Below are 16047 nucleotides of genomic sequence, written 5' to 3'. Positions count from 1 at the left end.
GTTAAAAACAAACAAACTAACTAATTTTAACATAACTGAGTTATGGGCCTGTAAATTTAATCTGATATATTTCAAATAAAATGAACTGCTAGTATAATATAACTTAACATGGAAATTTGACGAAGTTACCTTTCACCTGCATTAGCGCATTGTTTCATTTAGAGTTAATTTAGCATAATCCACCATGAAGCCACCCGTGTCCTAATCACAAGCTGCACTCTTCTGCACAATGGTAACCACAAATCCAACACAAAAACTCTTTAAGATGTCAACCATAACAGCTCTAAACAATAACAAGTTTATTTTTACTAAAAAAAAAAAAAAAAACATAAATGAACAATTTCAACATGTATTCTTATCCAGTCCTATGCTACAGTATTAGCTGCTCATTTCTTGTTGTGGAAGAGAAAAGTTCTAGCATTAACTAGAGAAACAGACACACATGTAAATTATATTGAGTGTCCACATCAATCAACCAGCTAGAAATCAGAAATGTCTATTAACCAGCCAGAACACCCAATATCAATATCAGAACACCCGTTTAGAAACCAGCTAGAACAGCGTTGCAACTTTTGTCTTAAATATATATATTTTTCCTTTTAAAATCATTCACTTTCATTACTCTATTTAAAGCTGATCATAAGGTATTTTGGAAAGGAAAACAATTAACATGAGTGTCGGAATGTGTCACGTGTGTGTAGGACTTCACAAAGTTTCTTCATTAAACCCACCCCTTTCTGAACAGACATAAAAGCAACAGAAACATTGTGATTTAATTCTGTTTCTGACACATGATGGATCTGCGAGTCTCTGTCATTCTTCTTTTCATTTTTCTCACTGGAGGTACAAAAAACAGCAAGTGTTGAATGTATTATTTGGTACACTGAGATCACTGAATGTCTCTCTCTGTCTTTAAGGATATTCTCTCCAGTGTTACGTGTGTGTGCCTGATCAGAAGGGTTCCTGTAGTGCACAAGAGGGAACATGTCCAGTTGGATTTTCTAAATGTTCAAGCATTACAGTGGAACTATCAGATGGTAAGTTCAGTGTGATGTGGAAATTTACTGTCGTAGTTTACTGAAAGTGATAATATGAAGTAGAAGTATATTATATTAATCTCATCACATAATTGCAATTATTTGTCTATTGCAAGAGGAACATGATTTCTGGTTTTGTTTCTTTAGCCTATTATATAAGAAGTTTGTCCTTTTTGCAGGTTCCACTAAGATGTCCGTCATAACTAAAGGGTGTGCAGAGGAATGTGATCCAGGGACCGAAAAGGCGCCAGGTGTGACAAAGTCTATCTGCTGTGACACTGATCTTTGCAATGCAGCAGATAATAGAGCAAACAATGCAGCAGGTACCTGCCTTTATTTGACTGTGTGCTAATTTACATTTACATGTATTCAGAGGTGGAAAGTCCAGGGGTCAGAAAGTAAAAGTCCTGCCATATTTTTTTCCACCCACTGAAGCGTAGTTAAAGTTAATGAGATAAATAAGTGTTTAATTGAGTGATGATTGAGCATTATTGAAGACACCTGATGATAACAAGCAGAATCACCAAAGGAGAAAATCACAATTTTTAAGACACCATCACAGAGATCAGGGTTTGCTTTAGTTGAGCTCTTGACCCTTGACTTTTTAATGTTAGAATTTATTTGGGCTGCTGTAACTGAGTTATAACAGCCAGACAAGCAAAGAGAAAAGATGATCAAGTGGTGTTGGTTATGTTTTCGCATAATCATTATTTGATCTGAATCACTGAACTCATTTAGAGCCCAATCTTTGAGTTAGATTTACATTATTGATTACAGCAGCACTGTGATTCTACAGCAGAAGATCCAGTTTTTTCAAAATAATCCAGGGTTGTATCAAAAGTTGTTTAAAAAAAGAAAAGCTCTTCATTTAGACACACAGAGATCAAGAATCAGACTGTGAATCTCAACAGTGGTGACTGTCAAAAAGAATGATGCAATGCATTCTGGGTGCCACCAATCAAAATTCATCCACGGCTCCTATCATGCATTGCTGCATGAATAAATTATGAGCTTAATTGTTTTAGTAATTTTCTTTATTCTCACTATTTTATTTTTTGCTGTTTTTATGTGACTTTTTAGTAGCTTGTTTTCTAATGTTCAGAGTTGATCTGTTTATCAGAATATGTTGCTTGTCACCGTCGTTGAGATTCATACGCTGATTCTTGATGTCTGTGTGTGCCTAAAAGAAAGTTTTTTTTGTTTGTTTTTTTTTTTATCAGAACAACTTTTAAGAAATCTTTTGCATTATATTGTAAAAAGCTGATCTTCTGAATCACAGTGCTGCTGTAATCAATAATGTAAATCTAACTCAGAGATTGGGCTCTAAATGAGTTCAGTGATTCAGGTCAAATAATGATTATGTGAAAACATAACCAACACCACCTGATCATCTTTTCTCTTTGCTTGTCTGGCTGTTATTACTCAGTTACAACAGCCCAAAAAAATTCTAATATTAAAAAGTCAAGGGTCAAGAGCTCAACTAAAGCAAACCCTGATCTCTGTGATGGTGTCTTAAAAATTGTGATTTTCTCCTTTGGTGATTCTGCTTGTTATCATCAGGTGTCTTCAATAATGGTCAATCATCACTCAATTAAACACTTATTTATCTCATTAACTTTAACATAAAACAAAACAAAAATATGGCAGGACTTTTACTTTCTGACCCCTGGACTTTCCACCTCTGCCTACAGGTCAATTTGCACATTTACATATTCTTTCCAAAAATGTTATAGTTTTTTGAATTGCTTACACACTAAAAGTGGTACTTGAGGTGACTCTGTGAATCCATTCACTCATTTATCTGATCTTTAGACCAGTTCTGCTAAACTGCAAATACCTAATTTGTTCACTTAGAAACCAAAAAATGCCATCAAAAAGACCATCAAAATAAAGTGTTATTTAATGTTTGTGCTCCCTCTACAGGTGAAGGAGGGTAAAGGTGATAAATATGTAAGAGCAACTGAAAGCCAGAAGAGGGCGCTGCGAGTGCAGGTGAATACAGTCTTTGACAGTCTTTGCAGCATGGACTTTTTCTCCTTGGGATTCACTCCTGCTTTGTAATTCCCCATCTTTTAAGAAATCCCAAAGTTTTTTTATTCAAAACAAGTGAATAAAAACACTTACTTTGAAAAATGCTTGCAGAATTTTGTCCGACTTAAACCAGAACCAAACATTTATCTTCATTTTTAAAATGTTTCAAGACTATCAAATCCTTGTCTTAATGTTGCTTTTTTGATATCATACAAAAAAAAAGAAAGAAAAAGAAATAAATAAAAAAAAGAAAAAAAATGGACAAGAAATTCAAGTATCTGCTTTCAAACGAGACCGGGATTGTGTCTGCAGACCAAAGAGGTGCAGCCATTTCATTTTGCATGTCATTTTCAGCTTGTGGAGGTGCTGGTTAAGGGGATAAAAATATGTCAAAAGATGATGATGATCTTGTTAAAGAATGATAATGAATTTAACTAATTCTTGCTTAATGCAGTGTGTCTGACCTCATGTTTTGATTTTGCAGGGAATGGAATATCTGTAGGAAATCACATGGATATGCATATGAATATATGAATATGTAAATTAGCCCCACCTCCACTCGCTCACGCAGCTCAGAGATCCACTCGGTCAACTCACTGAGTTAAACGCTGCATAATGGTGTCAGTCTTTACAACATCGGACACATAACTGTAATTAATATGATTAGCATTTTGCTCGACTATGTGATCAAACAGGTAATAATGTGTTGCTAATGTTACACAAACCATGTTCCCGTTCACCATCTCAGAGTCAGACAGCTGCCTTCTGAAAATCAGTATCCTTACGAACGCTTTGAACATCAGTGGAGAAAGGCATATAGTTCATCATAACATTGTAATTGATCTCATATGCTCTCTATATTACTAAATCTACATGATTTTTTGAAACACTTATGATGTAACAAAGTTTTGTGTACTGAAGTCACATGACTTTGGCAGTTTGATACACTCTCCAAACCACTGATTTGACACAAAAGATTCATAAAGCTTTGAAGCTTCATGAAGCAGTGTTTTGAAATCGCCCATCACTAGATATTCTTCAATAAAGTCTTTTTTCTTTTTTTTTTTTTGTTGCACACAAAGTATTCTTGTCACTTCATGACATTAAGTTTGAACCACTGTAGTCACGTGAACTGTTTTAAATGTCTTCAGTAACTTTCTGGGCATCTGAATGTGTTCGTTTTCTTGCTGGTAATGCAGGCCTCACTGAGCCATTGGACTTTATCAAAAATATCATAATTTGTGTTCTGAAAATGAACGAAGGTCTTACGGTTGTAGAACGACGTGAGGGTGAGTAATAAATGACAGAATTTTCAGTTTTGGGTGAACTAACCCTTTAACAGTCTTCAATCAGCCTGAGAGTTTGACTGAGAAAGCTAGAGAAGAGCAGAAACAGATGAAGTGATGATAATAACAGAGCAGAGTTTATTGAATAATCTTAGTTGCATATGGTTTAATGCTCAGACTTCATCTAGATGTTACATTACTCAATGCTCTGACTTTGTCTGACCAGTACAATTCCAATAAGTGTCATTATACCAAGGGAAAAACAATGGAAAATTACTGCTTACAACATCATCCTGGGAAAAACTTGAAATGGAAATTCTCTTATCTCCTACCCTGAAGACAAACATCCCTTTAGACCACACAATCATATGATTTAAAGAACTAATAAGTAATAACTGTAAATATAAAAACATTAAATGACATGAATGAATAATAATAATGATAAAATGAATAAATGATGTAAATAATAATAATATTAATAAATGATAAATCAAATGACAACTACATAAATGACAATGATTATAAATGATTATGAAATTAAATATAAAAAACAATAATAAAAAGGTGCCCTAGATTGTTTTTTACAAGATGTAATTGTCCTAGGTGTCCCCTGAATGTGTCTGTGAAGTTTCAGCTCAAAATACATAGATTTTTTTTAATTAATTTTTTTCTCTATTTTGGGGCATATCTCCTATTTTTTCAGCCGCCCCTTTAAGAGATGCGTTCCCTCTGCCCAGAGCTCTGGACTAACATCCATAAACAAAGTTTACACAGCTAATATAACCCTCAAATGGATCTTTACAAGATGTTCGTCATCATGCTGTATGATGCTTCGAATTATGTGAGTAAAGTATTTATTTAGATGGTTAGTTTATTTTGTGTGAGTTTAGGCTATGCTCTGTGGCTAAAGCTAACATTACACACTGTTGGAAATATAAAGAATGAAGTTGTGTTTATGCATTAAATGACGTGTTTAAAAATGAAAATGCAACGACTCTCGTCTCCGTAATAATAAGAAACGATGTAACTTTAACCAATTTAACAGAATAGCAACATGCTAATGAAACATTTAGAAAGACAATTTACAAATATCACTAAAAATCATGATATCATGGATCATGTATTATTATTGCTCCATCTGCCATTTTTCGCTGTTGTTCTTGCTTGCTTACCTTGTCTGTGCACAGATCCAGCCGTTAAACTGCCTTTCCTTGTCTAATGCGTCGAATGGGCTGCATTATGCAAAATTGGGGTCTACATATTAATAAATACGTAACAGTCGGTGTTATGTTGAATCCGAGTGTTTTCCGGAAGTCTTTTAAACAAATGAGATTATAAGAAGGAGGAAACAATGGAGTTTGAAACTACTGTATGTCATTTCCATGTACTGAACTCTTGTTATTTAACAATGCCAAATAAATTCAATTTTTCATCGAGGGCACCTTTAAGAAAAGAAAACATCAATGTATCAACACTCTTATGGTAATTTTCCCCTGCGCACCTGAAGTTTACTTGAGTCGTCCCATAATCGACGCTTAAATAATTTATACTCTAGTGCGTCTCCTAATCGACATTGGTCAGCGTCTTGACCCTTTTGACATGAGTGTTGATTTAAATTAATGTTTATTTGTAATTTACGGTTATTCAAAAAAAAATTAGCTGCTTGCTGATGATATTTACGTTTGCAAACTTAAAAAAAAAGAAGAGGCAATCAGTTGCCTCAAATTTTTTGAGTTAGTAGAACTTATCCGGGTTTACTGTGGATGTTACTTGTCCAGTTATTGGATACATTGAGCACCTTGGCATACATGTGCGCTAAAGGCAATGCCAAATTAACATCTCCGTTGTGAGGTTCCAACCATAGATGGAAATAATAGATCTGAGTTATCAATCAGTAAGGAACCAACACAGTAAAGTATCATGGCAATATGTTAGCCTGGTTCCACCGTTTAGTGTGATAGTTAATCAAAATGATCCATAGACCTGGCTTTATTTGATATTCAGGCTTAAACCCTGTATGTGATTTGAACCTCAGCATCCCTGTACGTGTGTGGACTGAAAACAAAAACAAATACTGAGTGCACATAGATAGAGTCCAACTTAGCCGATATTCAGGGTGGTGTACCCATAAATCATCCTGAATGGATGTAAAGCCCATTGCTTATATAGCTCTGTCATGTGACAAAAATTCTCTAATTGTGACCTTGAAAGCCCAGAATGTCTCTGTTCTTGAAATGCCTCAGCTGATTGTTCTTAAAATGTCTCTGTAGTCTGTTCTTCCAGAAGATCCATCTTGAAGTCGAAGATTTTGAAGTTCAGTCTCTCTGACTGGAGTTCCTGTTATTCTGATTGTCAGTGTTGTTGTCACAGAGTGTCCTCGGCGTGATAGGCTTGAACTCTCTCAGCAAACTTCTTGTCGATCTGCAACAACAAAACAAAAGAAAAGAAAACTTTTTGAAAAACAAGTTTGTTTAAATCTTGCAGGAATTATTTTGACTCCCTTATAGCGATATAGACAGATATCTCAGAGACTGTGTGGCGACTAAACTGAAGGTGGTGTAAACTACCCATTAGCCCCCACCCGCCATATCGTCATCACAGGCTCCCAAGTCACTAAAGGACAAGGTTCTTTTCATGACTCCTTGCGACAGCATTTCACCTGTCTCATTTTACTAATCTAAGGTGGGAGTATGAGCTAATTTACAATTATTAATATGTGTCCATTTAGTCTTGCCTAATAATTTTACAGCTTTTACTGATTTTACAGATTTTTTTCAGCGTTTTACAGATTTTACAGCTGAAGGGGAGTCTAACAAAACTACAGGAACCATCTTAGTTTTAAACTTGAATGCCATTTCTTAATGTAAATAATTTACCCTGACACAATACTATTTCCATGTTCCCCCTCTGGAGACAATTTCATGCTATTAAATTCATCTGCTTCAGCAAGATCTGTGACTGGCAATGACATTTTTTTACATTTCCAAAACATTCGGAGACGGTCATAAGCTCCACAGAACATTCAGGATGTTCTCTGTATGTTTAGAGACCCATAATTAATTTGAAACAAGCATGCTTTGAAGCACAGTTTGAGCAGCCAGAAAAAACTCTAACATTAAAATGTCAAGAATCAAGAGCTCATCTAAAGAAAACACTCAACTTCATAACGGTGACTTCAAACTTGATTATTTTCAATAAAACATCAACATCTAAACTTATGTTAATTCTGATTAAGTAGTTTTGTATGAAATAAATAAAGTCATGCTGGTTTGAAATAAGTGTGGATGGTGAGATCTAGAGCAGTGCTTCTCAAACCTGTCCTGGAGGTCATTTTGTCCGTCTCTCTATATCTGACACATCCAGTCTCTAATGAGCTCAAGAGTTGAATCAGGTGTGAAAGATATAAATTAGATATTCGATATTAAAGGATTATAAATTAGGATGCTTTACTTTAAGTTTACAGTTTTTGTTCTGTACCCGCTTTTGCCAGTCTTTGATCATTTTATAAAAATTATTATTATTATTTTTTTTTTATAAATCTTTAATGCCAGGGCATTTCACACATTTTTTAAAGTTTTTTATTTATTTATTTATTTTTTTACAGTGTACATTGTCTCAGTAAACAAGATCTTGCAAAGAAAATGAACCGAATAAGAACCAAATCCTTTGTACAACTTCCCAGAAATTATGGTATTTATGTCTATAAGACAGAGTCCTATAGGAAACTTATAGGAATGGTTTCAAAATATGATAGAAATTCTAATTAGAATCCCGTACAGTTTTCTTTCTGGAATCCTTTAGGATTTTTTGAAAAGGGCATGGTGCCAAAGACGTCACCTAACGTTCAGAGATGGTCACAATGTGGAGTTCTTTTAAGGGTTGGGGAACGTTATTTGGTGGACCTTCAGGGAACATTCAGGATGTTCTGGGAATGTTTAGGGGACTATTACTATAGACCTTATGTAGCCCCGCCCCTTTTCAGCGTTGCGCTCGTTGTCTTTTGACTTCCGGTTTGTATTTCCACAGCGATATTACATTTATGAATGAACTGCTCGTTTTAAAATCTTCCCGATCTACTGACATTTGTTAAGACATCTGCTTTAAACATAACAATGCTCATGATAACTTTCATTAACTCTACAACAAGTAAATCCACTTAACCAACTAATTATTCTTTGAGAGCGATGCCATAGAAATGTACAGAGCTACCGCAAAACGGAAGTTCAAAGACAATTTTATAAAGATAGCGGCGCGCTTGTTTCTCTGGTAAATAAGGTCTATAGGACATTCTGTTAACTTCCCAAATGTCCTCTTTGTAACGTTCTTATGTGACCATGAAATAACCAAAATGGAACGTCCCCCCTAAACTCATATAAGGAAACTTGAACTGCAGCACTTTCAGTATTTTCTGTAAATATTCAGAATTTTCGTCACCTTTAGAGATCTTTTAGGGAACATTGTGTAAGGTCATGAAAAGGTTGCCTTCTACGTGGTTAAATAATGGAAGAGCATCTGCTCATGTTAGTTCTGTCCTGTCGTTCCTTTCATTTAAAATCATTATCTTACACTAATAATTCATTATTTAAAACTGATCATTATTGTGGAGGAGAAACATTTATCGTGAGTGTTTGAGTGTGTCAAGTTTGACTTCACGAAGTTTTCTTGTTGAACCCACCCCTTTCTGAACAGACACAAAAGGAACGGAAACATTGTGATTTCATTCTGTTCCTGAGACAAGATGGATCTGTGAGTCTCTGTCGTTCTTCTTTTCTTTTTTCTCACTGGAGGTACAAAAAAACAGCAAGTATTGAATGTATTATTTGGTACACTGAGATCACTGAATGTCTCTCTCTGTCTTTAAGGATATTCTCTCAAGTGTTATGTGTGTGTGCCTGATTCATGGGGTAACTGTAAAGCAACACTGGAGACATGTCCAGATGATTGTTCTGCATGTTCAACATGTACAGCGAATCTATCATATGGTAAGTCCAGTGTGATGTGGAAATTTACATCTGTAGTTTACTGAAAGTTAATCTCATCACATAATTGCAATTGTTTGTGTATTGCAAGAGGAACATGATTTCTGGAATTGATTCTTTTGCCTATTTAGAAAGTTTATCTTTTTTGCAGGTTACAAAAACATAACCTTCACAATTAAAGGGTGTGCAACTCAATGTCAAAGTACGAAAGCAGAGATGCCAGATGGTACGATAGTGGATCTCCGCTGCTGTAAGAGTAACTTTTGCAATGCAGAAAATGCAGCAGGTATTGGCCTTTGTTTGGCTCCCCTAACACTGCATGTTTTTTTTTTGTTTTGTTTTTTAAAACAGATTTAATTGATGTACTTTTTAATGACTACTGTTAGATAGGGCCAACACACACCAAACCTAAACAGGCCCAGTGCGGGCTTGCCCAGGCGAGGCCCACAGCTTTGGGTTCACTGCGGTCTCTCTGTGAGCAGCACATACTGGACTGCCCTCATTAAACCCATGATGGGCAGCCCGTTTGGGCCCAGAGCAACTTTTGTACCTTTGGACCCATGCAGGTTTTGTGTAGGCAGCCCACTTTCATTTCCCACGCTCTGTTTGGCTGCTCTTCAAAATTTAATGTGAAATTCAATATTATAACTCTGCACAGAAGGAATAAAAATTAATGACGAATTACAGTAATTCACATTTTATACAGAAAAATTACTGTATTTTTATACAGTATTTTTCTGTTTTCTTAAATTACTTTCAAATGTATGTAAAATTACAAAAATAATCAGTTAATTAATACAATAACAAAACAGTTAGATGATAAAATGGTCAAATGACTGGCACACTGTAAAAAATTTCCTGTAGAAATTACAGTAACTTACTGGCAGCAGTTTGCCAGTAACTTGCTGTAAATTGAACTTACAGTAAAAATACTGTATTAATATTTACAGTACCATTTAACTTGCTGTAAACATATTTACAGGACACAGGGGCGCCAGAAAATGTCTGTTTAAAAACACTGTCAGAAAAAAAGCATAGATAAACTGTAAAAAAATCCCGTGAAAAGACGGTACTTTTCTGGCAGCAGGAGCGCCAGAAAATAATGTAAATAACTGTTATTTTAAAACATTTAATAAGACATTTATTTTCTGTTATTTTACAGTATTTTTCAGGCGCCCCTGCTGCGCAGAATTTATAAGGTAGATGAATCAATAGTACAACACAGTTGTTAGATTCAAATGACAGTCCATTTCACGATGATCACAAAACAATCACCAAACAGCCATCATCACCTGAAGTTGTTTTGTTTAGCTTTCATTACTACTGCAAATGTGTTTAACAAACACACTGTCACAACAGTCAGATATAACAAATGAATAATAAGAATGAAGAGCCCAACTAATGGAACAACTATTCACCATTATGGTGACTTCAAATGAAACAGAGTTAAAACCTCTGCTAATTCTCAATAACAACCTTTGTTGATGTCTAACATAAATCAAGTCAATCTGGTTAGTAATAAGTGAAGCTGGGGATGCTGTTTGCAGTGGCGTAAATTAATATGATAGTTTTTTCCTTACATTTGCTATAATACAATATGCCATTAGTCCCGAGAGTATGTACATTAGTTAATAAATACGAGGATCCGCAATTCTTATAAGGTTGTCCTGATAGACTCGTGGCAGCATTTTCATTTAGCATGCAAGAGGTTCTGGGTTCTAACCCAATCATGAATGATTTTTTTTTCTCATTAAAACCAAAGATGTTCATCAGTGATTGTATATCAAGAGCAGGGATACGTTTATGTGTAGCTATTTTGTTTTGTGATTTCAACCTAACAAGAGAGTCTCTGCAACAGATAAGCGATAGATTGAAGCGCTCGTCCGTGTGAACACTGCTCATGTGTGCACGAGCGCCAAGAGAACACTGTAGCGCCTCTGATAGCAGCGACAACGAGCACTCAACATGATTTCAAAAACAACACATTCTAGCGCCAGATCGCCTATTATTAACTCAAACTGCTAATCAACTAGAGCTGTTTCTTTTGTATTACATATCCGTGCCGCGAGAGGTTTCAAAACGTGGTTGGGACAATGTCGACCCTTTCAAAAAGTGGTACACTGTAAAAAACTTCCTGTAGAAATTACAGTAACTTACTGGCAGCAGTTTGCCAGTAACTTACTGTAAATTCAACTTACAGTAAAAATACTGTATTAATACAGTATTTACAGTACCATTTAACTTGCTGTAAACATATTTACAGTATAGTATTTTTTTGCTGTAAAAATACAATAATTTTTTTACTTTTCTCTAGAAATATATTTTAATACAATCAAAAACATATAACTTTACACTGTAAAATTTCCTGTAATTCATTGTCCACTGTTTCTATTTACTATAAAGCTGTACAAATTGTAAATTACTGTATTTTAACAGGTCTCAGTAAATAATAAAAAGACAATGACAACTGTATAACGTTTATAATTTGTTCAATTGTAATACTTGAAATAACATTTTAATATTCTTGCAGACTGAACTTTCAGTTTTCTTCACAAAATCTGATATTCCCAAGCCTGCAGTAACATTTATACATAAACGTTTAACATTACAGCATTTTAAAACAATTAATGAACAAATTCAGTCATAAGAACAATCTTAAAAACTTACAAATTTAAAATAACTCCGCAGTGGAATGTGTTTGCTCTCATACACTGAAGCGGTGTTAAAGTTAATGAGATAATTGATTGATGATTGAGTGATGATTGACAATTAGTGGTGACACCTGATGTTAATAAGCAGAATCACTGAAGAAACAACAAGAGAAAAAGAGAGACACAACAACTACAACTGACTTCCAGCCATTAAACATTATTACACTTATTATTAACCAGTTTGATTTTATTTCTGTCATACATCAACAAAAGTTCTCACTGAGAATTAACAGATATTTAGATGTTAATGTTTTAATGAAAGTTTAGTTTGAAGTCACCATGATGGTGAAAAGCATTTCCTTTAGTTGGGCTCTTGACTCTATTTATTAACATTAATTTATCTCTGGCTGCTTCAACTTTGTGTTGTAAAGCGCATTTGTTATGGCCAGAGAAACTGGACTGCATTTCCCAAATGTGCTGTGAGCCAAAATTGATCAATTTAGGTTTACAATGCTTTGGGAAGCACAGTCATAATGGTTGTGTTTTGATGATGTTCTCATTGTGAAATGGCCAGATTCATTGGAGACATTCAGTGTTACCCGGTTACATAGATTTTATAATATTTCTTTACAGTACATCACTGTTACCGCTTGAGAGCCAGCAGAGCTTTTATAATCTGAAGGGTTTTTTTTTTAAACACACACAGACATGAAGAATCAGCATATGACTCTCAACAATGGTGACAATCAAACAAAGTGCTTCATGTTGCAGTGCATGATGGGAGCCACCAATCAAAACTCATCCATGGCTCCCATCATGCATTGCTGCATGAATAAATTATGCAGCTGAATTGTCCTGTAATTTTCGTAGATTGTTCATGTTTGCTTTATTTTTCTGTTGTTTTGTTGTGACAGTAGCTTGTTTTGTGATGTTCAGAGTTGATCTGTTTGTCAGTTTTTTTTATTTATTTATCGTCACCGTTCTTGAGAATCATATGCTGACTCTTGATGTCTGTGTGTTTAAACACTGAAGCTTTAGTGTGTAATGTATTTTTCTTAAAAAAAAAAAGTTTCTACTATTGTTGGATCTCAAGCTGTAAAATCACAGGACTACATCCATTTATACTAAAGCTACACATCAAGCATACGGTCAGAGATTTTGACACTAAACGACACCAGGCCACCGCATGATGACTATATCATCACCAAAACATATTGTGACCAGATCAAATTTCCTCTGACCATAACAAATGTGCTTTACAAACACAAAGTTGGAGCAATCAGAGAAAAATTAATAATAAAAGGTAAAGAGTCAAGAGCCCAACTAAAGCAAACGCTGACCTCTTTCATGGTGACTTGAAATGAAACATTCCATTAATTAACACCTTTTTTCTCTCTTTCCTTCAGTGATTCTGCTTATTAACATCAGGTGTCACCACTAATTGTCAATCATCACTCAATCATCAATCAATTATCCCATTAACTTTAACACTGCTTCAGTGTTAATTTTTAACACCCGGCAAGATGGACTCATATATGTACACTTTTAGTTAAACCAAAAATACAAATTATTTTAATAAAAAGCAGGAATATTTGTACACACCTTTGCTGCTGCCTGGTTCTTGCATCGGTGTCTTCCTTTTCTTCTTTCTCCAAGCGGAAAAATAAGCCTCTCTGTGATTGGTTTTTACTGTATTTCAGTTTACAGTAAATGAAAAATACTGTATTTTATTGACGCCAATGGGATATTTCCCATAATGCAACTTTTAAATACAGTAACATACTGTATAACTGTTTTACAGTAAAATACAGTTCATATTACAGTAAAATACTGTGTCATTTCTGTACAAAATACAGAAATTGCTAACAGTGCAGCAACGGCTGCCAAACAAAAAACAAAATTAAAGTAAAATCTCCTTATTTAAATAAGCTAAAAACACTGTCACATGACCAGCATTAAACATTAACAGTTTGACTGTTTATTTAATACAAAACTTTTAGCTGTTGTTGATGTTTCATTGAAAATAAAGAAATTTGAAGTCACCGTAATGGAGTTGAGTGTTCGTTTTAGTTGGGCTCTTGATTCTTGACTTTTCAGCATCATTTCTTTGGCTGCAGTAACTGTGTGTTTCCTATGCACATTTATTATAGCAAAAATTGTAAGTTGATTACTTATTGATTATTTAGTGGCCTGATTCACTGATCTCTGAGTATGTTACCTGTTAGTTTTACAGCAGCCTTATGATATGAAATTATCAGATAAAATTGGATAGTTTTTTATTCATTATATAGAAAGTGTTTTGAGCTTTGTATTTTTAGACTCACTCAGACATAAATAATGGTGACAATAAACAAAAATCTCTTTTTATGACTTGTTTTGTGATGTTCAGAGTTGAATAATTTCTGCATAATGAGAAAAACAGTCAAAACATTAAAGAAAGCCAACAGTTCATGCAGTGTTATTCTAAGGCTACTATTAAAAATGATTAAACTGATCAGGCTCTCACATGATGACTGAATCATCAATAAGTAATCATCACAATTTAAAGTTGTTTTTCTCATAACCTTTACCATAATAAACTTGCTTCAGAAACACATAGTCACAGCAGCCAGTGAAAAATGAAAGCTAAAAAGTCAAGGATAAGCAAATGCTCTCCTCCATAACGGTGACTTCAAACTTATTACGTTCAATAAAACAAAAACATCTAAACCTCAATTAATAATAGCTTTGAATGAAAGAAATAAAGTCAGAGTGGTTTGTAATAAGTGTTTAATGTTGTTTCTGTTATCTGAGTTTTGTGAGGTTATCATTGTGCTGGAGAGTAGCTCCTGTGCTTCAGTCAGTGATGATCCACAAACACTGATGCTCTGCTGCATGTTGCTTCATTTAAAGACAGTAACTGTGTAGCTGCTGATGCAGTGATAGTTATATTAGCTCATGTGTGATTTACTCTTGTTAGCTGATTGTTAACTAAAAGATATTTACAATTTTCAGAGAATAATATAAGATATTTTACTGTAATTTTACAGTTTTTGTTTGGCAGATGCTTCTGCTAGTCATTGACCGTTTCTTTTTATTGATCTTTATCCATTATTTTCATGAAGGGTAAACGTTTGTCTCCCTGCACTGCCAGATTTATTGTTGTAGATTAATAGTGAGGGCTGTCTGCTGGGGGCCTGTAAAAAAAGGGCCAGTGCAGGATTGTTTGCAGGGTAATTAATACTCATTTCTTCATCATCTTGATTAGATGGAGTGTTTAAGGGAAGCTTCCTCCTGCTCTTCTCTCCTCTGCTCTTCTACTTCCTGTTTCAGTGAGTCCAGATTCAAGACTTCAGATTCTACAGTGAAGATCAGCACAAAAACACATTCTTTCATACACAGAAAATGAGATACTTTGAGAACGTATAAGATTACATAAGAGTGTATAAAACCACTTATCAATAAATCATGAAAATGTGATTGTGGTTGTTCATCTAGTAGGTTAACCAATCAAATGTCTGAAATTCTTAGAAGCAATATGACTATGTCATGGTTTTCTGTTTTGATTTTGTTTTCAAGGTCTTTTATTTTTCTTTCTATTTGTTTCTTGTTTCCTGAGTTTGTAAATTAATAACAAATGATTTTTACAGTGGAAATGAATCAATCAAAAACTTCCTTTAGCTGGACAATAACTTTTTTTTCTGGAGCTGCTGTACAGTCAAAACAATCTCTGTTCCAGTAATTTCCTATTATCAGCTGCTTTGAAACAATCTGTATTGTAAAAAGCACTTTATAAATGAAGGCGACTAAACTTCCTTTTGTTCACCCTGGTTGCCATGGTTATTCATTATTTTATTGATAAGGACACACCTGTTTAGTACTGAGTTCATTATCTTGTGTATTTACAGTTTTCTACATTCGCTAGGACACATTTCTCAATACTTAGGTCACTTTTTCAAAACTCTTCAGTTCTCTTAACCTACTTTCATTGTGGCACAGCAGTTAATTCACATTCAAAATGCACTAAATCTACCAAAACACTTCATTCATGTCTCAAATCAACTCATTCTTCCAGAACACTAGC

General features: G+C 34.6%; 1 long non-coding RNA gene across 2 annotated transcripts; it reads left to right on the top strand.

Annotated features, from left to right (window-relative positions):
* The first annotated feature begins 754 nt into the window (after positions 1–754).
* On the top strand, positions 755–15364 carry LOC125253563. Of its 2 annotated transcripts, XR_007181465.1 has the most exons (3): positions 755–1037; positions 1217–1360; positions 15232–15364. It is a non-coding gene; the product is annotated as an uncharacterized LOC125253563 (long non-coding RNA). The 2 variants fall into 2 exon arrangements; XR_007181464.1 differs by lacking the exons at positions 755–1037; positions 1217–1360 and adding an exon at positions 9499–9619.
* The last annotated feature ends 683 nt before the right edge of the window (positions 15365–16047 follow it).

The sequence above is a fragment of the Megalobrama amblycephala genome, linkage group LG18 (genome assembly GCF_018812025.1).
Source record: "Megalobrama amblycephala isolate DHTTF-2021 linkage group LG18, ASM1881202v1, whole genome shotgun sequence".
In the NCBI taxonomy this organism is placed as follows: Eukaryota; Metazoa; Chordata; class Actinopteri; order Cypriniformes; family Xenocyprididae; genus Megalobrama; species Megalobrama amblycephala.
The sequence above is the reverse complement of the archived record's forward strand: the minus strand, read 5'-3'. Positions and strand labels throughout refer to the sequence as shown.